We start from the raw sequence: 26,282 nt of genomic DNA, 5'->3' as shown, positions 1-26,282 counted from the left end.
TGTGTACCCCCACAACCACATGCCCAGTCTCTTCAGTTTATGTTACTATCACTGTTATCATGGGATCTATGCAGTCAATTGTTCACGATAGGCACTAAAGCAGGGAAGTCATAGTTTGGGATAATACTGAATTTCCATGTAATAACAATATACAAACAAAGTCTTAGGTTCCTCATTGCTATCAGTGAGAGTCCTCACCTGCTGAGCCTGGAAACCACACCAAAAGAAGACTCATTTCCTCACTAGGTTACATGTTGGAGGAATTCGGGAAGAGGGACTTCATCTCAGAAGAGGACCCTACCTTTTCGAGAGATCTGCTATAACATATAAGCAGAATGCAGTGATAGGGGGAAAGATAGGAATATAAAGTTGGATTGGAAAAACAGCTAGAACAAATTAAACTGGGAACAGGTACCTTCTGACTAAAAGTACCAGACTCTATATGGAGATATACATGGCCAAGGAAAATTCACAATGCAACATTCTAAAGGCTCCCCGGAGATCTGAGCATTAGAGGATGGTCTAGCATAGGCTAAAGTGATTAAAGATCAATTACAGAAATCTGTCAGGGAACTGAGTACAAACAAGTTATGCTCTGGAACGAGCATAAATGCCATAATCATTACCTTGGGAGACAGAGAAGCTCTGAATCAAGCCATCAAAAGAAATGTCTTCCTGGAGAGCAAACTTAATTAAACAGAAGGCGAGGCTCCTGGAATCTGTCCGGCATCAGAAAAGAACTGGTCCTGCATTATCCAAGCTGAGAGGATGGACACTGACTTCACGCCATCCATGGATCCGGTTCCAATCCAAATACACCTCGTGTTGGGTGTGGTGGCTCATGCCTGTAATCTCAACACTTTGGGAGGCCAAGGCGGGCAGATCACTTGAGCTCAGGAGTTCAAGACCAGCCTGGGCAACATAATGAGACCTCATCTCTACAAAAAAGTCAACAAAAAGTAAGCTGGGTGTGGTAGCGCACACCTGTAGTCCCAGGCTGAGGTGGGAAGGTCATTTGAGCCCAAGGAGGTCAAGGCTGTGGTGAACTGAGATTATGCCGCTGCATTCCAGCCTGGGTGAGAGAGCGAGACCTTCTCTCCAAATAAATAAATCATTAAATAAATAAATAAAAGAAGAACCGAAACACAAATACAACTCACATGTTCTTGTGAGGTATTGAAAATCTTTTCATCCTGTGAACCAAACAGTCTGCCTTCAAAATTAAAGGGAACTTGCTGCAAAAAGTAGGGCAATGGGAAGCAAGCTGACATCCTTTTGAATATTTGCATAGGCTCAGTTCCCAAGCTAAGCAAATGCCACAGACTCCCTGGGGGAGGTGGCAAGAACAGAGATGACAGTGCTAAGGTACCTCGATTGCTAAGTTCCAGAGACACAGAGCTAAGCAGCACTAAGTGTACTTTTAGATGACAAAGGGCTGGTAGATGGCTAAAATTAGGGAAACCACATTTAAATATTTGCTCACCATTGTTGTGGTCATCGGGGGGTAGAGTATAGATGCTGCTTGTTTTGCATCATTAACTGTTTCCTCTTGTTACACTAGTGTTTTTGAATTAATGTGAGCAAAATAACAGTAAGATGTCACCATCATTAGTTCTTTGTTTTGTGGGCCAAGCCAATTTTTGGTGGCTATCCTCCATGGCCTTTGATGTTTGTCCTCTTGAAGAGTATTTTGGTACCTGCTATGATGTGTGCACCAAGACAAGCCACGCATTTTGGGTGGGAATGGCTCTAAAGTTTGAATGTAATCAATCATGTGGCCAGAGTCTGGGTCATCCCAAGAGTTCTGATGAGTGTGAAGGGCTCCTGGATATCCAGTGACTCCTTAAATATGTGTCAGCCTGTTTTATTGGCTTACTATGTCCTTTAAAGTGCTCAGAATGTGTGCCAGTCATGGTGGCTCACACTTGTAATCCCAACACTTTGGGAGGCTGAGGCAGGAGGATCACTTGAGCCCAGGAGTTTGAGACCAGCCTGGGCAGCATGGTGAGGATCCCATCTCTAAAAAAAAAAAAAAAAAAAAAAATTTAGCCAAGTGTTGTGGCGCATGCCTGTAGTTCCAACAACTTGGGAGGCTGAGGCAGGAGCATCACTTGAGCCCAGGAGATTGAGGCTGCATTGAGCTGTGATTATGCCACTGCACTCCAGCCTGGGTGACAGAGTGAGACCCTATCTAAAAAAAAAAAAAAAAAAAATTAATAAAAAAATCAAGTGTTCAGAATACAACAGACAGATGACAGTTTGTCATTGTCTTTCTATAACAAAAATATCTAGAGCTTTATCGAAACCTTATGGATCAGGATGCTTACTTCATTTTTAGAACTATAGTTACAACTTCCAACTACCTTTTACAAAATTGTGGCCAGTTGTTACCTGCCTTGACATGAAGTTATTTTAGATTTGCTAGTATGAGCCTGGTGGACTCTTAGGGAAGGTTTTGTTTTGATCAAAGTCTGTGGAAGTCTACTTATTCTATAGGACAATTTGGCTCCCTTGGTGTGGGGTTAATTTCCACTTAATGGGAGCTATGTAGACAGCTTGTAATGCAGTCCCAGGAAACAGGACTTTTCTGAAAATCATGTTGAATCAATCAAGGAGTCATGAAAATAAAGTTGAAAAGCAAGAATTGTTATTGGAACTGCTTTTTCTTTTTTCTTTCTCTTTTCTTTTTTTTTTTAATTTTATTTTATTTGAGACCGTGTCTTGCTCTTGTTGCCCAGGCTGGAGAGCAGTGGCCCGAATTTGGCTCACTGCAACCTCCACCTCCCAGGTTCAAGCGATTCTCCTGCATCAGCCTCCCAAGTAGCTGGGATTACAGGCATGCGCCATCACACCCAGTTAATTTTTGTATTTTTAGTAGAGACAGGGTTTTGCCATGTTGGCCAGGCTGGTCTTGAACTCCTGACTTCAGGTGATTTGCTTGCCTCGGCCTCCCAAAGTGCTAAGATTACAGGCATGAGCCAACATATCTGGCCTGGAAATGATTTTTCAAACAAGGTAAAAAACAGAGCTTTCATACCCTCTCTATTATGTATACTTATCACTGTTTTGTTATGAATTACAGTTCGTCCTTGAAAAACAGGGGTTTGAACCATGCAGGTCCACTTATGTGTGGATTTTCTTCTGACTCTGCCACTCCTAAGACAGCAAGACCAAACTCTTCTCTTTGTTCTCCTCACCCTACTGAACATGGAGACAACAAGGATGAAAACCTTTATAATGATCCACTTAATGAATAGTAAATATATTTTATATTCCTTATGATTCTCTTAATACAATTTTCTTTTCTCTAGCTTACTTTATTGTAAGAATACAGTATGTGACATGTATAACATACAAAATATACTGTTTTTGTTCTCAGTAAGGCTTCCAGTTGAGAGTAGACTATTAATATTGAAGTTTTTTGGGAGTCAAAAGTTATATGAGGATTTTCAATTGCACAGGGGTCAGTGCCTCTAACCCCTGTGTTGTTCAAGGGGTCAACTGCACTGTCTCACATTGTCAGCCAAGAGAAAAAGAATATGTTAACATCAGGGCTATATCCTCTGGAAGAACAACAAAAATGCTTTTTGAGTTGAGAAAATAACTTCAGATACTACTACAATTCCTCAGAAGAATTAAGCCAGAGTGCCAGGTATATTAATCAAGTATCAGTGAAAGGAGTACTGAAGTTTTCTAAAAGGAAAAAAAAGAAAAAATGATCAAGTAGTTTTTAGTTGGCAGTTGGGTAAACACTCAACTGCCACTGGGTTGGCCATGTTTAACACTAAATATTGGAGGGAGTCCTAATCTAGGCCCTGGTGCAGTGGGGCTTTAATGTGCAAGCACAGGAAAGAATCAGTCCCTCCCTGGCATAGGAAGGAACATAATCTAAGACCCAAAGGTTAACTCAACAGGCTGGGCACTGTGGCTCACGCCTGTAATCGCAGCACTTTGGGATGCCAAGGTGGATGAATCACGTGAGGTCAGGAGTTTGAGACCAGCCTGGCCAACATAGTGAAACCCTGTCTCTACTGAAAATACAAAAATTAGCCGGGTGTGGTGGCACATGCCTGTAGTCCCAGCTACTCGGGAGGCTGAGGGAGAAGAATCGCTTGAACCCAGGAGGAGTAGGTTGCAGTAAGCCAAGATCGCACCATTGCACTCCAGCCTGGGTGACAGAGCGAGACTCTATCTCAAAAAATAAAAATAAAATAAAAAAAAAAAGATTACCTCGACAGAACCTTGACTCCAGCCCTATTCTGCCAGCTCAGCACCATGGGTAGGGAAGCACCCACTTCTCCCCAGGTGAGATCGAGGGTATAATCCTCATGACCAGGATTTATTCCTCATACACTTGGCTGTAAGAGGTTTCTATGGCACTCTGCCCACAGGGCATCCAGCATGGATGAGTTATTCCTTACTTCTTAAGTGTCATTTGCTTGTTTAATTTTGTTTAATCTGTTACCAATACAGAAGAAAACAATTCCATAGTTCCCTTCCCTTGAGTTTACACTATACTGCTGAGTTGGTTGAATACAATTTATTCTGAATGATTTCATAAAACAAAATAATAATTTGTATTTTACTTTGGACATAAGATGTAATTTGTACATCTGATATTCTGAGAATGCTTAGCATTTCAAATGAAAGCATAAAATCATAACTGGTTGAACTTTTGGCGAAGTCCTAAAGGACTTGTTAAGGATGGTGACTATAGGTTTTTAGGATGTATTCAATCAATTCTTTAAAAGAATTTATTGAGATATAATTTATGTGCCATAAAGTTTACCCATTTTAAGTGTACATTTCAATTTTTTTTTTCAGTATGTTTCCAGAGTTGCATAACCTTAACCTAACTTTGGATTTTCTTCAACTCAGAAAGAAACCCTGTACCATCAGCAGTCATTCCCATTCTTTCTCCCCACTCTTTTCCTTTTCCACTCCTAGGCAACCAGGAATCTACTTTCTCTCTCTGTCTTGATAGATTTGCCTATCCTGGACATTTCATTAACTGATATCATACAACATGTGATCTTTGTGAGTGACAGTGGTTTCTCTTATTTAACTTTTCTTTTTCTCCTTCCTTCCTTCCTTCCTTCTTTTCTTCCTTTCACTTTCTTTTCTTTTCTTTTTTCTTTTCCCTCCCTCCCTCTCTCTCTCTTTCTTTCTTTCTTTCTCTTTCTTTTCTTTCTTCTTCTTCTTTTTTTTTTTTTTTGACAGGGTCTTGCTCTGTCACCCAGGCTGGATGCAGTGGTGCAATCATAGCTCACTGCAGCTTCAAACTCCTGGTCTCAAGTGATCTTCCTGCCTCAGCTTCCCTTGTAGCCGGGACTATATGTCAGTGCCACCACACCCAGCTAATTTAATTAAATTAATTAATTAATTAATTAATTTATTTATTTATTTATTTTTGTAGAGATAGGGTTTTGCCATGTTGCCCAGGTTGGTCTTGAACTCCTGGCCTCAAGTAATCCTCTTACCTCGGCCTCCCAAAGAACTGGGATTGTAGGTATGAGCCACTATGCCTGGCTTCGCTTAGCTTTCCAATCACTCATTCTTTCCGTATATATTCATTGAGCTTCTATTATTTACGCCGTGGTAGAGGTAAAGAAAACTCTCTTCCTTAAAGGAGCTTAGAGTGGTGGTTCTTGACTCTGTTAGACCCAAAGGTCCCTCGTTTTTTTAAACAAATATTTTGTAAAATTTCTTTCACAATCTCAAAATAAAATTCGCATTTAAAATGACACGCTTATGCAGAGAATTTAAAAATGAACATTATCCTCGGGGGCTGGGAGAAGGGAAAAATGGAGAGTTGTTTAAGGGGTGTAGAGTTGCAGTTTAACTAGATGAAAAGTTCTGGAGATTGGTTGCACAACAATGTAAATATACTTAGCACTATTGAGCTGTATATTTCAAAATGATCAATATGGTAGATTTGGAGATGTTTATTTTTATCACAATTTAAAATATTCCACATTGTCCTAAATGTAATATAAAGGAGACATAAAGAAGAAAGTAATTTGTAATGTAATAATATGTGTATCTCATGTGTTAATTTCCAGGCTCAATTAGGCAGAACTATAATGATGTAGTCAAATGCACTCATCCGATAAAATAAATAAGAAATAGAGGTCATTTCAAAATAAGAGGTACAGGAAAAGGAAAGAACAGAGGCATATGTGGACACTAGAATAGAAATAGTTTAGGAGAAACTAAAACAAACCACACTAGTTTGTATATGATAAGAGAACAAGATGAAAACCTTTAATGTAGGGAAAATGTCCAAGACAAATTATGGGCATTGAAGGGAGAAAATGAGTTGGGCATTATTTAAAAATGAAGGATAAAATAATTCTATTGTAACACATGGTATGGATAACAGTATCTCACATAATGTCTTAAAATCCCACAATTTATTTGGTTATAAGACCAGTCTCTAGAGCTTAAAAATACATGGGTGACCATTCTCTGATAAGCAATGGTGAATAGAGTAGACTGGAAAAAGAAACCATCAGACAAGAGGCTCTAAGAGATTGTGCTCTGGGGACTCCAAATGGTAGAGAAAAAACAAGTAGCCAAAAAATAAGTAGCCAAAATATAGTTGATATGGTTTGGCTGTGTCCCAACCCAAATCTTATGTTGACTTGTAGCTCCCATAATTCCCACATGTTATGAGAGGGACACAGTGGGAGCTAATTGAATTATGGGGATGGTTTCCCCCATGTTCTCTTGGTTTTCCCCCTTGTTCTCTTGGTAGTGAATAAGTCTCATGAGATCTGATGATTTTATAAGGGATTTCCCCTTTCATTTGGCTCTCATTCTCTCTTGCCTGCTGCCACGTAAGATGTGGCTTTCGCCTTCGGCCATGATTGTGAGGCCTCCCCAGCCACGTGGAATTGTGAGTCCATTAAACCTCTTTCCTTTATAAATTACCCAGTCTCGGGTATGTCTTTATTAGTAGCATGAGAACACACTAATAACAACAGTTTCAAAATGTAATTATCATAGCATATATATCTTATCATAGTACTTTCAACTTAAACAAATATATGCTAATAATATTAAATATTTGAAAACAATATCTTGTATTAAAATTCAGTGACATGTCTGTTTCCTAGGTCTATGCTTCAATATTTTGTACAGAGCCTATGAAAGTTAGCTTAAAATCTCCTGTCACCGGTTTGCAATTGATTTCATGACATTTGCAGTAAGCATTTTGAAACCATCCTCAGCTATATGTGTAGTAGGAATGCTGTCATATGGCCATACCACTCTGAACCCACCTGATCTCATCTGATCTCAGAAACTGAGCAGAGTCAGGCCTGGTTAGTACTTGGATGGGAGGAATGCTGCCATAATTTAGATTATTTTCAAACAAGTGGGTGAGAAAGTCTTAGCTGGATCCCAGATCTTTTTATAACGACTGATTAAATCATACATTGTCCTCAAAGTTCAATTTTTCTCTTTTTATAGGAGAGGCACCATACTGAAATCAATGAACTTTTCTTGAAAATGCTGGCAAAGATATTCCACATCTGTTTGAAACCACCCAATCTGGTATTGTAAAATGTTAATGGATCTTTAAACCTAATCATCACAGCATCCAAATGAGAGCAATGTATTTCTGAGTCAGTATCTTTTAATCTACCCTTATGTCAGATTATGCGGCAAAGCTGAAAACTATAAAAATTATCATTGAGCAAGTGCAATGGATTGAATGTTTATGTGCCCTTAAAATTTAAATGTTAAAATCTTAACAGCCCTGGTGATGGTATTAGGAGGTGGGTCCTTTGGAGGTGATTAGACTATGAGGGCAGAGCCCTTATGAATGTGATTAGTGCCCTTATAAAAGAGACTCCAGGGAGATTCTTCACCCCTTCTGCCATGAGAGGACACAGCAAAAAGGCGACTATGAATTCAGAATAGGCCCTCATCAGACACAGAATCTGTTGGCACCTTGATCTTGGACTTCCCGCTCTCTGGAACGGTGAGAAATAAATATTTGTTGTTTTTATGAGTCACCCAGTCTGTGGTATTCTGTTAGTAGTCTGAAAAAACTAATCTGGCAAGCTTATTTTAAAAATATTCTATTTATTGATTAAGTCATGAGAATTCCCTATACTATAATGAGATTGAGCTCCTTTCCTTAAAATGTAAGAAGGACCTCATTTGCGCTGTAGGTCTACCTTTGCAGTGGATGGGACCGTGCCCTCCTTAGCATTAGTTATAGGAGGAAAGCTGACATCTGCTACCTCCTGATGTGAGGAAATATGAAGTGTAAGCATCACATGTGATTCTTGCCAAAAACGTTTGATGTGAATCTAATGAAGTCTATAGAGCTCATTCCGTATTTATGGGGAAGAGAGGGAGGAATAAGTTAAATGGCCGTGAAGAGACAGTCCGAAAAATTCAGAATTTGGGAATTCGAAAGGACAACTGGCTTAGTAAAAAAAGGTCAATTTTATAAAAATGATATTAAAAAATAGGGTCAAGAAATTTTCTAGCTTAAAATAGAGTCATGAGGCACAAATGCAATTGATTTTTGTTATTGTCAAAAGGTATTTTGGGGACAGTTGGAGACATTTGAAAAATGAACTGGGTGTTAGATGACATTAAATAATGATTCTGAATTTTTTTTTACTCATGGTACGAAAGCATTTAATAAGTGATGCATCAGTGTAGAAAAACACATCACTTGTAGCTTGTCCTTTAAAAGCAAGATAACCAAGTGAAAAGTCAGTACAGATTCTTATTGTTATGTTTCGAAAATCAAAGGTACACATTAAGAATTGAACTGCTGTGATTTTTCTTCTTTCCAGAGATGACATACATGTTTTCTGGTAAGTAATATTCTACCACATGTTGCACTGAGCCAAAGCAGACAGATGACTGGTAAGGGCGTTTACGATTTCCTACTCATACTGAGCTAGACCAGCAGTAGAGCACTGTCTCTGTAGGAGAGATTTTGACAGTAAGAAATGGCAGAGTCCCTACCTAACCCTGAGAACTCAGAAAACTTGTTTATACAGAAAGTATTTTCAGTTAACATGCAAACACACAAACATGCTATAAGAACAGGATACCTTTTAGTGTATTTCTAGCACACAGCATGCATTCATAGGTGCCCAGTAAAATAGGAATGAACGCCAACATAGAAAGCATTTTTGCCTTCATAACATTCACTAAAAAGCACACGGTATATAATACTTTAATCTTTAAGTGGGTAATTGTGGAAGTTCCAAAATCATATCCGGGGAAACGAGACATTTAATGGCGGTCTTGCAAGATCGGGTGTCTGATAGGCAGGCACACCCAGGGCAGTCACAGCAGGTAATTTATCTCCTAGCATGCAAGTCCCTCCCCAAGTTCCTCATTGGTCGAGTATTATGGGACTACAGTCTTTCTGGATATTGCCTAAATTGCATTATCCCCTTATAAGGCCATACCCCACCCCCTTCTCTGCTTAAGTTTTGAATTCCCTTACTGCAAGGCTACTCGGGCTACTAGTTTAGCCTGAGAATTCATCTATACAAATATTTTCCAAAAATAACACTTCAAAGAGACTTCTGAAAATAGTGGGACTACATCAGGACCAGCAGAAGACATAGTCACACAAGGACTTCAAATGTTAAGACCAGGAGTTTTCACATGTAGCTTTTAGGTAAAGGACATCTCTTTCAGTTGATTCCTCCAGCCAGGACAAGCTGTGATCACAGGAGATTCAAAAATCTCAAGATGGACAGCTGGCTGGAGTAACACCCCAGATACACATAAAAAACCTCCCTGAGGCTGAAGAACTGAAACTCTGACTGATGTCAAAAATGAGATGCAAGTGCATCTCATTTTTTATGCAAAGCCTGCTGGGATAAAGAGGGTTCATGATGGTGGGTTTTGATACACAAACATGGATGCTGGGTTGAGGAAGGGCCCCCCACGGGGTGGAATGCTTGACATGGGCTTACTTACAAGGTGCCTGAGTCAGAAGCACCTGAGAGAGGTACCTACTTGGGGAGGGGAGGAGTATTAGAGTTAATGAATACAAGAAGGTGATTAGGTCGGGGTGGTGGGGGTCGGGCGGTGGGGGCGGCTCACGCCTGTAATCCTAGCACTTTAGGAGGCCGAGGCGGGCGGATCACTTGAGGTCAGGAGTTCAAAACCAGCCTGGCCAACATGGTGAAACTGAGTCTCTACTAAAAATACAAACAAATTAGCTGGGCGTGGTGGTGGGTGCCTGTAATTCCAGCTACTTGGAAGGCTGAGGCAGGAGAATCACTTGAACCAGGGAGGTGGAAGCTGCAGTAAGTTGAGATTGGGCCACTGCAGTACAGCCTGGGTGACAGAGCAAGACCCTGTCTCAAAAAACAAACAAACAAACAAACAAAACAAACAAGAAAAACCGAATAAGATGTTTCAGGATAAATAGGTCCAGGAGGGTTAGGTCATGTTGGCTTTTACCTATCAATGCTTAATGCGAATGAAGAGTTGTAGAACAGAATCAGTTTTTCCGGGATATGTTCTGTCATCATGAGCCAAGCCTATTGAACTACTGAGCCTGTGACATTGAGAATGATCCCATTCATTGTCTGGAGGTAGGTCCCAGTGCTGCAGATTGTTCTGGGAAGCTGGCATAGAAGATGATTTGCACAATGAAGTCTCCGCTAAACCACGGCTTAAGTCCAGTCTCTGGCCTTCTTTTTCTGCTCTGCAGTCCAGAAACATTTCTTTAAAAGCTGGAGAATCTATAAATGTGAGCCGCATTTGGAGTACGTCACCAACCACTTCATCTTTGTGGTGCTATAACGTTGTGAAAGCTGCCATGTGAAAGCCAAGAATTTGCTCCAGCAACTGTTCTTCTATATACTTTTCTGCCAAAGAAATATATTCGTTAAAAATAGGTATGTAGGTGAGTTTATTCTCTTCGGTGTCCTCAAACTCCTGGTAGTAGTTGTTGATGAAATTTCTCTGTAATAACTGGAAGTCTTCATCCATGATAACGTCCTCTAAATATCCAACCACAGCATCAAAATGTGCATCAGAGTCAGAGAAGAAGGGCACAATGAAGCCTTCTTCTAAAGTACCCATGGTTGGTGCCACCACACCCACCCAAGTGAGCTGGCCCATTGGGTCCCTATGGTTTCTAGGGCACAGAGGTCGGCTGGGGGAAGGCTTGCCCAGGCTGAGGCCCACTCTTGAATTTTTTAAGGTATAGTAATAACATTGTGATTATGCAAGAGAATATCCTTATATTTAGGAGATTCATGGTTAAGAACTCAGAGATGAAATAGCATGGCACTGCATTTTACTTAGAAATGTTTTAGTCAATTATACAAACATACAGGAAGCAATTATAGCAAAATACTTGAAACTGCTGAATGTAGGTGGCAGGCCTATGGGTGTTCCTTGCTCTGATCCAAGGGTGTCCAATCTTTTGGCTTCCCTGGGCCACATTGGAAGAAGAACTGTCTTGGGCCACACATAAAATACACAAACACTAATTGTAGCTGATGAGCTAAAAAGAAAATCACAAAAAAATCTCATAATATTTTAAGAAAGTTTACGAATTTGTGTTGGGCCGCATTCAAAGCATTCAAAGCTGTCCTCGTCCACATGTGACCCGTGGGCTGTGGGTTGGACAAGCTTGCCCTAGTCTTTCAACTTTTCTGAATATTTGAAAATAAATATATTAATATACAAAATATAAATTAAAAAATTATGATTTGAATAATGAAGATCTTTTCAAATAAGCTTGAAGGCTATACCTCATCAATTTGCAGTATTTCCAATTATATATTTTTTTTATTGATCATGTTAAAGATCCATAAAGGTCCACAATGTGAGCCAAACCTTTTAAAAATATTTGCTTGGTGAACCATCTTATTTAAACATGACATTCAAACACTTAAATGACATTTGAAAGATTATGAATAATCTGTCAGTGAAGGGATTATTTTAAAACATTCATTGATGATTATCTCTTTCTCCGAGACTTGGTAATTAAGTTGTTCATGAATAATAAAATGATTTGTTAAAGTATCTGGTACCTGTTTTTAAAGTTGGCTCTAAACTTACATTATTGGTGCTCCATCTGTTAAATAAGCAATGATGTTGGAAAAGGAATTTTTTTTCCCTTTAATTAATTTTAGGGTTCCAAATATTGACAATTTTTTTGCATTCATGGTTAGTAATTTTGAAAGTAATCTTTTCTGCATAGTTTTTCTGTCCTTGCACACTTTATAGATGCAAATATTACAGTCTTATGATTATCCAGGTTACTTTTGCCCACTCATAATCAAGATTATTTGCATTATGCAATTGATTTCAATATCTTTTACCATCTTCTTAAAGCAGTATTACAATGGGATAGAGAAATTATTTGGTTTGGATTTCTTTTTATCCTCTTTGTACTAATCTCTTATATAGCTTATAAAACTAATTTTCTTAGAATATTGTACGATGTACCATATTGCATGATCTTTTATGTTGTTCTGTAAGAACCAGTGAGACTTACCTCCTTTTGCAGAGAACATTCTTGAACATTCCAGTGACACTATAGCAATTTTCAGTTTTCTTTAAATATCATAAATAAATAAATATATATATATACACACACACACACACACACACACATAGCTTTGCCAATGTGATCAACATGTTCCTTTGTAAAATGTTCACTTACTCTTGATGGGTTCATTGGCTTAACTAGAAAAAAATGTGTTGGCGGAATAGACATATCGGTGACTGTTCATTTCTGCATAAAAGCTGTAAAACCCAATTTAATATATTCGACTGAATATTTGCCCACATTTAAAATTTATATTTGACATTTTGAAATAAGAGCTAAATGAGGAAATCTGTACATCTACTTGCAGTCACCATGAATGCCTCATCGACAAATGCAGATGGATACAGGAGTGTTGTGTTGGTGACTCAAATACCACCCTCAGTGGTGCCCATAGTGATGTGATTTCTGAAATGGGAAACAACTCTTGATAAAGTTCTGAACATAAACCAAGTACATTCTTTCCTCAGTTTATGGTAGTTATATTCCTGTGAAATTCAATATATAACATCATGCAAAAATACTTTTGATTTGATATAAAACAGAGTATGAATCTTTTTTTTTTTTTTTTTGACAGAGTTTTCACTCTTGTTACCCAGGCTGGAGTGCAGTGGCGTGATCTCGGCTCACTGCAACCCCTGCCTCCTGGGTTCAAGCAATTCTCCTGCCCAGCCTCCTGAGTAGCTGAGATTACAGGCAAGCGCCACTATGCCTGGCTAAGTCTTTTTTTTGTATTTTTAGTAGAGATGGGGTTTCATCATGTTGGCCAGGCTGGTCTTGAACTCCTGACCTCAGGTGATCTGCCCGCCTCAACCTTCCAAAGTGCTGGGATTACAGGTGTGAGCCACTGCACCTGGCTCAGAGTTTGAATCTTAACTCAGATAATTATAAACAAGTTTTTCACCTACAGAAAGTCCAGTGGAACATTCCAAAGTTGAACATGATGCATATAGTTTATATTTTTTTGTACTGAACTATATGGATATTGCAAGGTATCTAGCTTCCTGGCTTGTCCACTGAATATCTGTTGTGTTCTCCCAACCCCTAAACTTATTACAACTAAAAATACCCCTTACATTTTTGAAATGTCTCCTAGGAGCTGTATCTCCTCTTTTGAGAACCACTGGCTTAGAGTTGAAAAAGAGTCAATAAATACATAAGAAAAATAAAACATTGTAAGTGCTCTGCATTCACTGGTAATTCTAATGTAGAAAGGCTCCTAGGAGAAGTGATATGTAAGCTGAGTCTTGTAAAATCCATGTGGACTAGGATAAAAGGACATGGTAGGCAGAATGAATATGTTATCAAGTTTATAATACTCAAGGCTTGCAAATAGTTTGGTACAACTGGAATCTAGGATGCGGAGGTGGAGTTTATCAGGAAACAGTTCAGGGAGGTACATAGAATCCAGGTCATGGAAAGACTGTCTCTTATGCTAAGGTGCAAAGGTGCATGGGCTGTGTGTGTGTGTGTGTTTGTGTGTGTGTGTGCTGTGTGTGTGTGTGCTCTGTGTGTGTGTGTGTGCTGTGTGTGTGTGCGCGCTGTGTGCTGTGTGTGTGTGCGCTGTGTGTGTGTGCGCTGTGTGTGTGTGCTGTGTGTGTGTGCGCTGTGTGTGTGTGTGCGCTGTGTGTGTGTGCTGTGTGTGTGTGTGCTGTGTGTGTGTGCGCTGTGTGTGTGTGTGTGCTGTGTGTGTGCGCTGTGTGCTGTGTGCGGTGTGCGCTGTGTGTGTGTGCGAGCTGTGTGTGCGCGCTGTGTGTGCGTGCTGTGTGTGTGCGCGCTGTGTGTGTGTGCTGTGTGTGTGTGCTGTGTGTGTGTGTGCTGTGTGTGTGCTGTGTGTGTGTGCTATGTGCTGTGTGTGTGGTGTGTGTGTGTGCTGTGTGTTTGTGTGTGTGTGCTGTGTGTGTGTGTGCTCTGTGTGTGTGTGTGCTATGTGCTGTGGGTGGTGTGCATGTGTGTGTACTGTGTGTGTGTGTGTGCTGTGTGTGTGCTGGGTGTTGTGTGTGTGCGTGTGTGCTGTGTGTGTGTGCTGTGTGTGCGTGCTGTGTGTGTGCGTTTGTGAGTGTGTGTGCTGTGTGTGTGTGTGCTGTGTGTTTGTGCTGTGTGTGTGCTGTGTGTGCTGTGTGTGTGTGTGTGTTGTGTGTGTGTGTTGTGTGCTGTGTGTGTGGTGTGTGTGTGTGTGTGCTGTGTGTTGTGTGTGTGTGCTGTGTGTGTGTGGTGTGTGTGTACTGTGTGTGTGTGGTGTATGTGTGTGTGCTGTGTGTGCTGTGTGTGTGTGCTCTGTGTGTGTGTGCGCATGTGTAGTTTGTGGCAAGGGACTGACATGATCAGGTGTGCTTCTTAGAAATGAATGGATTACCAGGGTGCAGGATGGAAGGCAAGAAAATCAGTTGCATTTACTATAGACTTTCCATTAATAATTTTAAGAATCTAACATTTAATAGTTTCCTGGATCTTAGACCTCTTGCATGTCATTTTAGTGTACTCTTGTTTTTACACTCCTTTAAAAAAAAACTCTGAAACTTCTGGAATCACTGTTTCTGTTCCAGTAATAACTACACACTTTCCCTGCATCTAACACCCTCCTTCATACAAGTTAGACCTTGCTGCATTTTCCTTTCCCTTTTATTTGTTTATTTGTATTTATTTATATATTTTAAAGACGGAGTCTTGCTCTGGTCACCCAGGCTGGAGTGCAATGGCGCATTCTCAGCTCACCACAACCTCCGCCTCCCGGGAGGTGGAGCAATTCTCTGCCTCAGCCTCCTGAGTAGCTGGGATTACAGGCACCTGCCACCATGCCCGGCTAATGTTTTGTATTTTAGTAGAGACGGAGTTTCACCGTGTTGCCTGGGCTGGTCTCGAACTCCTGAGCTCAGGCAATCCACCCACCTCCGCCTCCCAAAGTGCTAGGATTACAGGTGTGAGCCACTGCGTCCGGCCACCTTCCTTTCCCTTTTATATATACTGGCTTTTGAGATCTCATTTTAGTTTAATTTCTCTTTAATATGTTCTCTAATATCTCAACCTTACTCCTAAGGAAATTTTCCTTTAGCTTGATCTGTCTCTTTATTTTCAATTTTCCTCTGCTTATGTTCTGATATCAAGACTGACATGTTTTTCATATGACTACAGTTTTTCTGTGACATTTTAAGCAATGATGTTCCTCAGAGTCCGCATTGAAAAATTATCCGTCTTTTTATTGGGACAGTGATAGTTTCTTTCAGTTATTTCTCTACTGTTATCTAAGAAGATAGCATATTTTTCAATGAGGGTGCCCATTTATTCCTATTGTTTTATTAATAAAATGTACCTCCCTTTTAGGTTGAATGCATAATTTTAGTCTGAAATCCAAAGCCTTGGTTTAAATTCATGAAATTAACAAATTCAGGGCCAACTTGAGTTTACATGGTTGGGGGTGACTCAACACTGTTTATCAGTCACATGAATTAAAGATTAATTAAGGATTAATTCCGCTACAGTTTCCACCTTGGCTCTACATGTAGAATAGAATTTGGGTCTACTCAAAGTGAGATCATCTACTACCTATTTGAACCTAACACTAATAAGTTAAAGCTAGAATCTCACATGCTATTGCTCTGTGACCCATGTGGAACCTACCTTCTTTATAGACCTGGGTGAAAATCGTGGTAAACGCCAAGCAGTGTGCTGAAACTCTGCCTCTTTCAAGGCAAAACCTCAGTGGGACTCTAAAGACCATCTCTGGATTTATTTATTCCTCTGTCAGTCCTGGCTGCAATCACAGGCCTATTTGTGCTTGTGTTATTCAAGGCCATCTGCAGCTGCCCACAGACTAAGCTATTTTTCAATTTAAACTCAAGTTTGCTTGCTAAAGCCTTTGTGGCTAGTTTTGCTAACGCCACCGAGATCACTGAAGTGGTCGGTGCCTGCAGCCCAGGCAATCTAGAAAGAGCCTCTTGGTTGTGTATTCAACCACTAGGTCAGAATCTTCCAGGAGCCTGAGACTTCAACTCACTTGTCCAGGCTGAAGCAGCTGAAAGCCATCTTCGTAAAAATCAGGCATAAGGTGCAATAGTGGCTGCAGAAAACTCAATGTTTAAAATTCCTGCGTGGCCCGAGCTTGGTGTAGTTTCCCCAAAGGTTGTATCACCCCAATCAATTCCTCTAGCCTCCAGAAGCCTTCATCTCTATGTGTTCTGCTTTTGGTTCCCAAATTCACTCAGGTATGTGGCACCAATGGAATTCTTGATACTAAACCCCAGAACTAGATAGGTTTTCCCATCAGGTGTAAATCCAGCACTCCCCTGGCCCTCTTTCCTCCCAGAAGCAGAGCTTCTTCACTAAGCCTACACCAAGGCTAAGAGAGGCTCACACTGCTAAGCAGGCAGGCTGACCCCAGAAAGAAGAGGACGGGAAAAGGATGGGCTAGAGCTCCCAAGGCCCAAGAGTGAAGTTTGGACTCTTCCCTCCTATTCCTCCATGAATGAGAAGCAAGGGTCATGGTTGAATAAGTCCTCCAAAGTGTACGTGCTGGAAACTTCATCCCCAGTGCAGCAGTGTTGAGGGGGTGGGGCCTTTAAAAAGTGATTAGGTCATGGGGACTCCACCCTCATGGGTGGATTAATGCCCTTGTCACTGCAGTAGGTTAGTTACAAAGGCACATTCACTCTCTTGCTCTCTGTTGCATGCACTCTCTTGCCCTTCCACCTAGTTTCCATGCTGTGATGCAGCAAGAAGGCCCTTGCCAGACGTGGCCCCTGGATTGTGGACTTTTCAGCCTCCAGAACTGTGAGCCAAACAAACTTCTTTTGTTCATAATTTCCCCAGTCTGTGATATCCTGTTACAGCAGCAGAAAAAGGAATGAGACACCCAGCGATGTACCTGGAACCTGGAAAAAGGGATGAAGCAAAGAAAAGTAGACCTGATATGTGTACTCAATTTAGGGGATTCTGAAAGTGTTCCTAGCTTTTTCATATTATAATCTTCTGAGAGAAAATCTTTAACACAGAAGGAAGGGTTTATGCTTTATTTATTTATGTATTTATTTATTTATTTTGAGATGGAGTTTCACTCTTTACACCCAGCTGCAGTGCAGTAGCATGATCTAGGCTCACTGCAACCTCCACCTCCTGGGTTCAAGCGATTCTCTTGCCTTGGCCTCCGAGTAGCTGGGATTACAGGAGTGTGCTGCCACACCTGGCTAATTTTTGTAGTTTTAGTAGAGACGGGGTTTCGCCATGTTGGCCACGTTAGTCTCAAACTCCTGACCTCAGTTGATCCACCCACCTTGCCCTCCCAAAGTACTGGGATTACAGGCGTGTGTCACTGGCCAATGCCTTATTTATTTGCACTGGTGAATCATCGGAGTTTTAAAGCAGAAAAGTAATATAATTGGAATTTAACTTGGCAGTGGTGCATAGTCAGAGGGCAAGGAGAGACTGTTAGGAAGTTGATGGAAGGTTTAAGCAAGAGGAAAAGGGAGGATTTCACTCGAAGCAAGGAGAGATGAAAAGTAAGGCACTGATTCAAACACTTTTTCATGTACAGAAGATCTAAATGTGGGCAACGGAGGACAGGCAAGAAGGAGTGGTTCTGATACTTGAGGTTTCCAGGCTCCAGGTATAGGGGAAATGGTGGAGCCATTAGCAAATTATGAAGACAGGAAAGTGGTTTTGATTGAGGATATGGGCATGATGAGTTTTTGTTTGTTTATTTTGTAGTTTTGAGGTCTTTTAGGACACTTTACCAAAAAAGCATACGTACACAGTGTACCAGTAAAACAAGTACAGATGGAAAAAGTCAGGATCAAGGAATAAAAGATCACAGAAGACAGGAGTGCACACTGCTGATGTGAATCAGATGCAAATTTGGTTGTGAGCCAACTGATGTTTTACGTAGTTCTCATTAATGAATCGCACATAGCACATCAATTATTTGGAGGGGGGGAACAAAGCTTTCCATTATCAAATTGTTTCTTATTTGTTGTTTACTGTTATTACGTTATTATTGCTTATGATGATGATGATGATGAATAATCTAATCATAATAAGATTGGTAACTCAGTTACCAAAATCCCTTGGTTCTATGTTGCTTTACTCTCTCTAGACACACTGTATGTGTTTCTCTGCAGCCCATAGTTAATAAGCTGGGCCACATCCTGTTCTACCTGGATTACTGCAACAGTCTCCAGTTAGTCCCCCTCCTGTTCCTCTTCACATTGCTGCCAGAGCCATCTTTCTTTCTAAAACGGAAATCAAATCTATTACTTTCCTGCTCCAAACCTTTCTTCTATTCCCCATTTTCATTTGGAAAAACATCCACATTTCTTAGCATGACTTAAAGGCCCTGGTGATAGGTTTCTGCTGCCCTCCCCAGCCTCAGTCCTCCTGGAGTGAGCATTGACTATTTTGGAGTTGCCTAGCAGCCATTCTTCTCCTATGGGTAACGGCATCTCAGTTTCCTTCCTGTGGCTCCTGCGGACTGTGAGCTGTCTCTGTGGGGCCATCAGGGACCGTCTTGCCTTCCTCTGGCCAGCAACAGGCGTGAGCTCGTTCAATCTGGCTCTTTCTTCAGGGACTTTGAGTCTTAGGAGGAATGACGCACAGGCAGAAACATGGTTAGGGCTCATTATCTCGGAGGCAGTGCCCTGACAAGCTTACTGCATCTCCTGTGTCACTGTGTCTGTCTCGGTCTAAATCTAACCTTCCTGCCCTTTAACTGCATCTGCGAACTTCTGACATTTTGCCCATAAACTGATTTCTATTTTCCTCAGCCAGAGTGGGCTTCTGCTGTTGCCACTAGAATATCCCCCATTCTCCTAGCCAACTCCGACTGTTCTTTCAGGTCTTAGCTTACATATAATTTTTGTGCCAGCTTGTGCGGGAGGCAGATTTCTGCCTTGACTTCTATTACTTTCTTCCCTGACATCCTAGGCTTCCTGTGGTTAAACAAAGGCATGGACCCATGTTACTTACATGTAATTATTCATTTTCTTTACCCTGTGTTCCCTTATGTTCAATGGGTTTGTTTTTATATTGAGTTTTGTGATTATATTTACAGCAGTTATTTATATGTAAGCTTCTGTACCTAATTTATTTTGGTTTTCCTACTTTTTAGTTCTTTATTTTGAATTCCTTCAGTCAGCCACGTATCCATGAGTAGTTTCCCTTCTCAGTCTTTGCCTTCACATGTGAACACCACTTTGGCTGGGAATGAAATTCTTGTTTATGTTTCCCCTCTCAAAATCTTTACAAATTTTTCATTATCTTTAGGAACTCAGTGTTGTAAAGAAGTCTGAGGAAGCAGGCCAAGTGTGGTGGCTCCCATCTATAATTGGAGCACTTTGGGAGGCTGAGGCAGGAGGATTGCTTGAGCCCAGGAGTTCGAGGCCAGCCTGGGCAACATAGCAAGACCCTGTCTCTAAAAAAAAAATTTTAAAAATTAGCTGGGTGTGATGGTGCACACCTGTAGGCCCAGTTACTCAGGAGGCTGAGGTGGGAGGATTGCTTGAACACAGGAGGTCAAGGCTAGAGTGAGCTGTGATTGCACTGCTGCACTCCAGCCTGGGTGACAGGGCAAGACCCTGTCTCTAAAAAAAAAAAAAAGAGAGATTTTACTGCTTTTTAAGGAAAGTTGTTTTTCCTCCTCCGTATTTGGATATTTGCAGAAATTTATAAATATTCTTGAAATGTTAATTTTTGACAAGGTATGCCTAGTATGAATATTATTTAGATTAATTTAGAATTTGCTTGGAATATAATAAAACATTTTTCCAAATTCACTGTCTTTTTGGCATATTAAAATGTCTACTATTATAGCTCCAGTACCAGTCAGGATATGATCAGAGACATAAAACCAGTAGGAATATTATTTATTTTAGGGAATTAAATATGGAAGCCAGTCTTCAAGACCGCTCACCCAATTATCCCTACCTCCATGTATCTACACCCTGTGTGAACCCCTATCACAATATAGCACTCTTGGCCTGTGTGACCAATAGAAGTAATCAAAGGGATAGTATGCTCACTCCAGGAGGAGCCAGCCACCATGCTGTGGGGACACTCTCGCAAAAGAGATGAGGAATGCAGACTTCTGCCAGTTGCCTGCACTGGATTTTAGTAACGTTAACTCCAGCCACCATTAAACTTTTAGATCAGGAATCAGCAATCTATGACCCCCTCTTGGCCAACCAGTCTGCTGTTTCTGTAAAGAAAGCTTGTTGGAGCATGGCCAAGACCATTTCCTTACATCTTGCCTGTGGCTGCTCTTAAACTATAAAGGCAGAGTTGAATGATTGCAACAGAGACTGTATGACCCACAAAGCCTGAAATATGACATTGGGGTAGAGCTACCTGAGGCCTTGGGAGCCCACACCCCATACCAGTGTGCCCAGAATGCAGGACATAGAGTCAAATGCATCTTTTCTTTATAAAGTATCTAGTTCAGGTATTCCTTTATAGCAATGGAAAAGGATTAACACAGAAGGTGTTTTTAAATTTATTTACATTTTGTGACAATTTTTGTGTTTGTGTTTTTGCACCTGTGACTCACAAGTATGGGTGAGGAGTGCCATAAGAATCCACATAAAATGGCTTTCTTGGACTGGAATCAGTATTCCTTTGAAATTTTGTTCAGATTATAAAATAATAATGGAGTTGATTCTTAGTTAGAAGTGTGAAATACTTGCTGCAATTAAGAATTTATTCATGTATAAATATTTTTTAGAGTTGGAAAGGATTTTATACAATGCTTAAAGGAGTTTTAGGATAGTCATAAATGAACAAAGAGCAACTCCCACTCATACTTATATGTATTATCATTGTCTTCTTTGTTCTTTGAGGTCTAAAGTTCTTTAAAGCTAAAGATTTATATAAGAGTTAGGAATACATGACCCTGGGGCCGGGTGCGGTGGCTCACACCTGTCATCCTAGCGCTTTGGGAGGCCGAGGCAGGAGGATCACAAGGTCAGGAGATCGAGACCATCCTGGCTAAAACAGTGAAACCCCATCTCTACTAAAAATACAAAAAATTAGCCAAGTGTGGTAGCAGGCGCCTGTAGTCCCACCTATCGGGAGGCTGAGGCAGGAGAATGGCGTGAAACCGGGAGGTGGAGCTTGCAGTGAGCCGAGATGACGCCACTGCACCCCAGCCTGGGTGACAGAGCGAGACTCTGTCTCAACTACAACAACAAAAAGAATACATGACCCAGGTAGAACTGTATGCAAAACTTTATCTGGGTATATGATTTGGCAGAAAAATGATTCATGTTTTATCAGATCACTTAAATACTTGATGGCCATGAAAAGGTCCCTCCCTTTTTCCTTCCCACACCCTAGAGCTTTTGAGGTTGAAGGCATCCTCTGCTTCTAGTCTATACTCCCATAACTGCCTGTAAAATACTCACATGGATACTGTCTCCCTGTTCTTTCTGTAAACCGTGCAAACTTGTCACAGAGTAGCTTTAATATGCCATACTCATTAAGGTAGGAAAACGACTAAAACAGTGTAGAAATAAGTAAAACAACAAGCATTTAAACAGATGCTTTTCTGCTAAATCTTCATTTAGCCAGAAAATACAAAAACCAAAGCAATTCATCACCCAAGTAGTTTCTTTTAACCATTTTATTAATTTGACCCATAATGTTTCCTGCCCCTCACTCTCACGAGGAATCCTTCATTCCCAGGCGATACAGCTAAACGTTTTGGGACTTGGCCTGACCCTCACCTGAGTCTACAAATGTGTGAAATAGAAGCTTGAGAACTGATCTCAGCATCCCGTTGATTTCATAAATGAATATGCACACCTGGGTTGTTGATTGTCTTTCGTTTCAAAGGGTAAAAAATCTTATCTGCTTTTTAATGCCAGGCAATCAATGGGATATGCTTAAACTTAAGTTCTTCAGGGTGAAATCTCAACGGATAATGCAATGCTATTCGGCGTCTCCTCATCTTTGTGCAGGAGAAAATGGGCCATCATTTTGTGAAAGAAATGTAATGGGGAACAAGGCTATATTTCCACTTTGGTGTTTGCCTAGAGCTTGCTATGTCATTATACATAACATTTAATGAAAAAGACTAAAACCTGAACTTCCTGGGCCTCTTGAGTGGCCATTCTATTTCTCAGCATGCTTTATACTCTATCCTCTTTCTGTCCAGCATTATAAGATTGAAATCTGAGGTCTAGAAATAGCTTGATTAAGGAGTGTGCTCATTTGGAACCTTCAGATCTTTGATAAAAGTTTCTTCTGTGGTAAGGAGGATGAAGCCTCTTTATTCTATGATTGCTGTATTATTCCTCCTATATTAGATCTTACTGAGGAAGGACACACAATCTGTGTGACATATCTCATAGATCTCTGAAGCAATGTTTGCCAAATTACATTCCCCCCTACTCATTCCCAGCCCACAACTGTACAGCTACATGTGATTTGTTGAGATTCTCAACAAGGGGTAACATTCCAGGAATGAAACAATGGAACAGTCTGTTTTGAAATGTAAAATTTAAACCTTCGCTGGAGAAGACCCAAAGGAGACAGAGAGAGAGAGAGAGACAAGAACATTTCTAGGAATTAATCATAATGAGCATCATTTCAGTACATTTCCTCGGAATCTGGAACTAACATTTCCACATGTGCATGAGAGGAAGTGTGATTACTTATAAATTTATATTAGATGTGACAATTAGCTTAAATTTCTCTCGTGTTACTAAGAGAAGAGGAGAGAGTGTGATGATGTGGAAGGAACAGTGGACCAAAGTGATGGGTTCAAATTGGATCCTTCTAGCAATTCAAGCATGGGCAAGTCACTTAAAATAAATTGTGATCGATTCGTTGATTCACTCAGTTGTACGTATCCATTTTGCATCAGCACCGTGCTATGAGCCTGATTTCTCATCTCTAATAAGGGACAGTAATCTGACAATCAAATGAGATAATAAATGGGGTGACTCTATTTGTAATTGAATAACATTTATTTTGAGTCATACAGTGAACATGAAATTGAGTCAAATAAAATACTTTCAATAAAAATGGACAATTATAATGTGCATGGTGATTAAAGGAACTTCAAGAGTTAAGAATATATGACCTAGGTAGAATTGCATGCAAAAACTTTATCTTGGCATATGATTTGGCAGGAAAAGGATTCATGTTTTATCAGATCACTTAAAGACTGTGGTGTCATCAAATGATGTCATTTTATTTATAAGAAAATATTAATAGAATACATTTTTTAAAACGTTGCTTTCTGAGGTGATAATTCCTTCTTTAGAGGCTGGACATATTTGACATATTTACAGCAGAGCAATTCACTTTGGTGATCCTGGATACTGTTTTTTGAAGTTGTGTTAATTCAGCTTTTTTACTCCAGTGATAGATTATACAGTCAGAGCCAATCTCGGATAACACGGAAAATGTATATCTATTATTAGAATCATCATTTGACTAAAAGGATAACTATGTAATCCCAGAATATTTGAAAACTTAATTCAGGGGTTTCAATTGAAGCTTATTAGGTTTTACAAGGGGTCTTCAAAGATTCAGGAATAATGCATATTATGAAAAAACTATGCATGGATTTCAAAATTTTTTTGCACCAAAACACACTGATACCAACTTGTTATGACATATCTGAGCAGGATCTAGTTTAAGGCACTAAGAAGGATAAGACATCAGTTTGAAAAGATCCTCTATCAGAGCAACATGAATTTTGCTAAAATTTAAGAACAAGCATCAAATTTATGGTAAAGCTTGGGTGGAAGAATAGTGAAATCATTATTGCTTTATGAAAAGTTTATGGGACAACGCCTCAAAAGATAAAAATGGATAACTCACTTTAAGAAGGGATGAGATGGTTGGGCGTGGTGTCTCACACCTGTAATCTCAGCACTTTGGGAGGCTGAGGTGGGGGAATCACCTGAGGTCAGGAGTTCAAAACCAGCCTGGCCAACATGGTGAAACTCTGTCTCTACTAAAAATACAAAAATTAGCCGAGGATGGTGTTGGGAGCCAGTAATTCCCGCTACTTGGGAGGCTGAGGCAGGAGAATTGCTTGAACCCAGGAGGCGGAGGTTGCAGTGAGTGGAGATCACGCCATTGCACTCCAGCCTGGGCTACAAGAGGGAAACTGTCTCAAAAAAGGATGAGTTCATGTCCTTTGCGGGGACATGGATGAAGCTGGAAACCATCATTCTCAGCAAACTAACACAGGAACAGAAAACCAAACACTGCATGTTCTCGCTCATAAGTGGGAGTTGAACAATGAGAACACATGAACATGGGAAGGGGAACATCACAACACTGGAGCCTGTAGGGGGAATGGGGGGCTAGGGGAGGGGTAGCATTAGGAGAAAATATAGATGATGGGTTGATGGGTGCAGCAAACCACCATGGCACGTATATACCTATGTAACAAACCTGCACATTCTGCACATGTATCCCAGAACTTAAAGTACAATTAAAATAAATAAATAAATAAATAAATAAATAAATAAGAAGGGATGAGATGATGTTGAAGATGGAACCCACAGCGGCAGGCCATTTACATCAATGTGTGAGGAAAAAATTCATCTCGTTTGTGCACTAATTGAAAAGGACTGAGGATTAATAGCACAAAAAATAGTCAACACTATAGACATCTGAACTGATTCAGCTTATAAAATTTTGCCTGAAAATGTAAAGTTGAGCAAACTTTCCACTCGCTGGGTGCCAAAACTGATGCATCCAGATCAGCTGCAGACAAGGGCAGAGCTTTCAGTGAAAATTTTCAACAAGTGAGATCACAATCCTGAAGCATTTTTTTTTTCAAAGAATTGTAACAGGAAATGGAACATGGCTTCATCAGTGTAATCCTCAAGACAAAGCACAGTCAGAGCCATGGCTACCAAAGGATGGAAGTGGTTCAGTTAAAGCAAAAGTGAATCAATCCATCAAGAGCAGAGGTCCTGGCAACAATTTTTTGAGATGCTCAAGGCATTTTGTTTGTTGACTTTCTGGAGGGCCAAAAAATGATAACATGTGCTTATGATAAGAGTATTTAGAGAAAGCCAAAGCTTTAGCAGAAAAATGCCTGGAAAAACTTTACCACAGAATCCTTCTCCACCATGACAATGTTCCTGCTCATTCCTCTCATCAAACAAGGACACTTTTGCTGAAGTTTTGATGGGAAATGAGTAGGCATCCACCTTACAGTCCTGATTTAGCTTCTTCTGATTTTTTGTTTCCAACCCTTAAAAAACCTGTGAGGGGCATCCATTTATTCAGTTAATAATATAAAAAAGACTTCATTGACATGGTTAAATCCCCAGGCCCCTCGGTTCTTTATGGTTGAACTAAACGACTGGCGTCATTGCTTACAGAAGCATTTTGAACTTGATGGAGCTTATGTTGAAAAATACAATTTGTATATTTTTCTTTCATGTTTTAATCTCATTTTTCCATGAACTTTTTGAAGTCCTCTCAAACAGGGGTAACAGCAGTGACCTTTTGGGAGAAAAAAATTCCAGAATATACTCTGTACTGCTCCACTACTCTTGAACTGGGATTGGCATCATATCAGGTCCCATAATGGGGTGGAGGTGTGCATTGACTTAATAAGTACATTAGACACAATTAGGAGTCCTTTGATCATTTAAGGAGATGGTAAAATGTCATATTTTTTTTGACTTGATTATTTCTTTTGTCGAACAGGAATCAGTCTATGATTCCTTGTTAAATAGTATCTGCTTTGTTATATACAGGATAAAAA

The 26,282-nt window shown here is 40.2% G+C and overlaps 1 protein-coding gene and 1 pseudogene across 1 annotated transcript in view; both read right to left on the bottom strand.

The window, feature by feature from the left end:
- EXOSC8 (exosome component 8) overlaps positions 1 to 26,282 on the bottom strand; it is a 668,826-nt gene that overhangs the window by 189,179 nt on the left and 453,365 nt on the right. The gene's annotated exons all lie outside the window — the stretch shown is intronic.
- On the bottom strand, positions 10,459 to 11,089 carry LOC126940243 (ADP-ribosylation factor-like protein 2-binding protein; annotated as a pseudogene).

The sequence above is a fragment of the Macaca thibetana genome, chromosome 17 (genome assembly GCF_024542745.1).
Source record: "Macaca thibetana thibetana isolate TM-01 chromosome 17, ASM2454274v1, whole genome shotgun sequence".
In the NCBI taxonomy this organism is placed as follows: domain Eukaryota; kingdom Metazoa; phylum Chordata; class Mammalia; order Primates; family Cercopithecidae; genus Macaca; species Macaca thibetana.
Note: the sequence above shows the minus strand (reverse complement) of the source record. Positions and strands in the feature narration are given on the sequence as shown.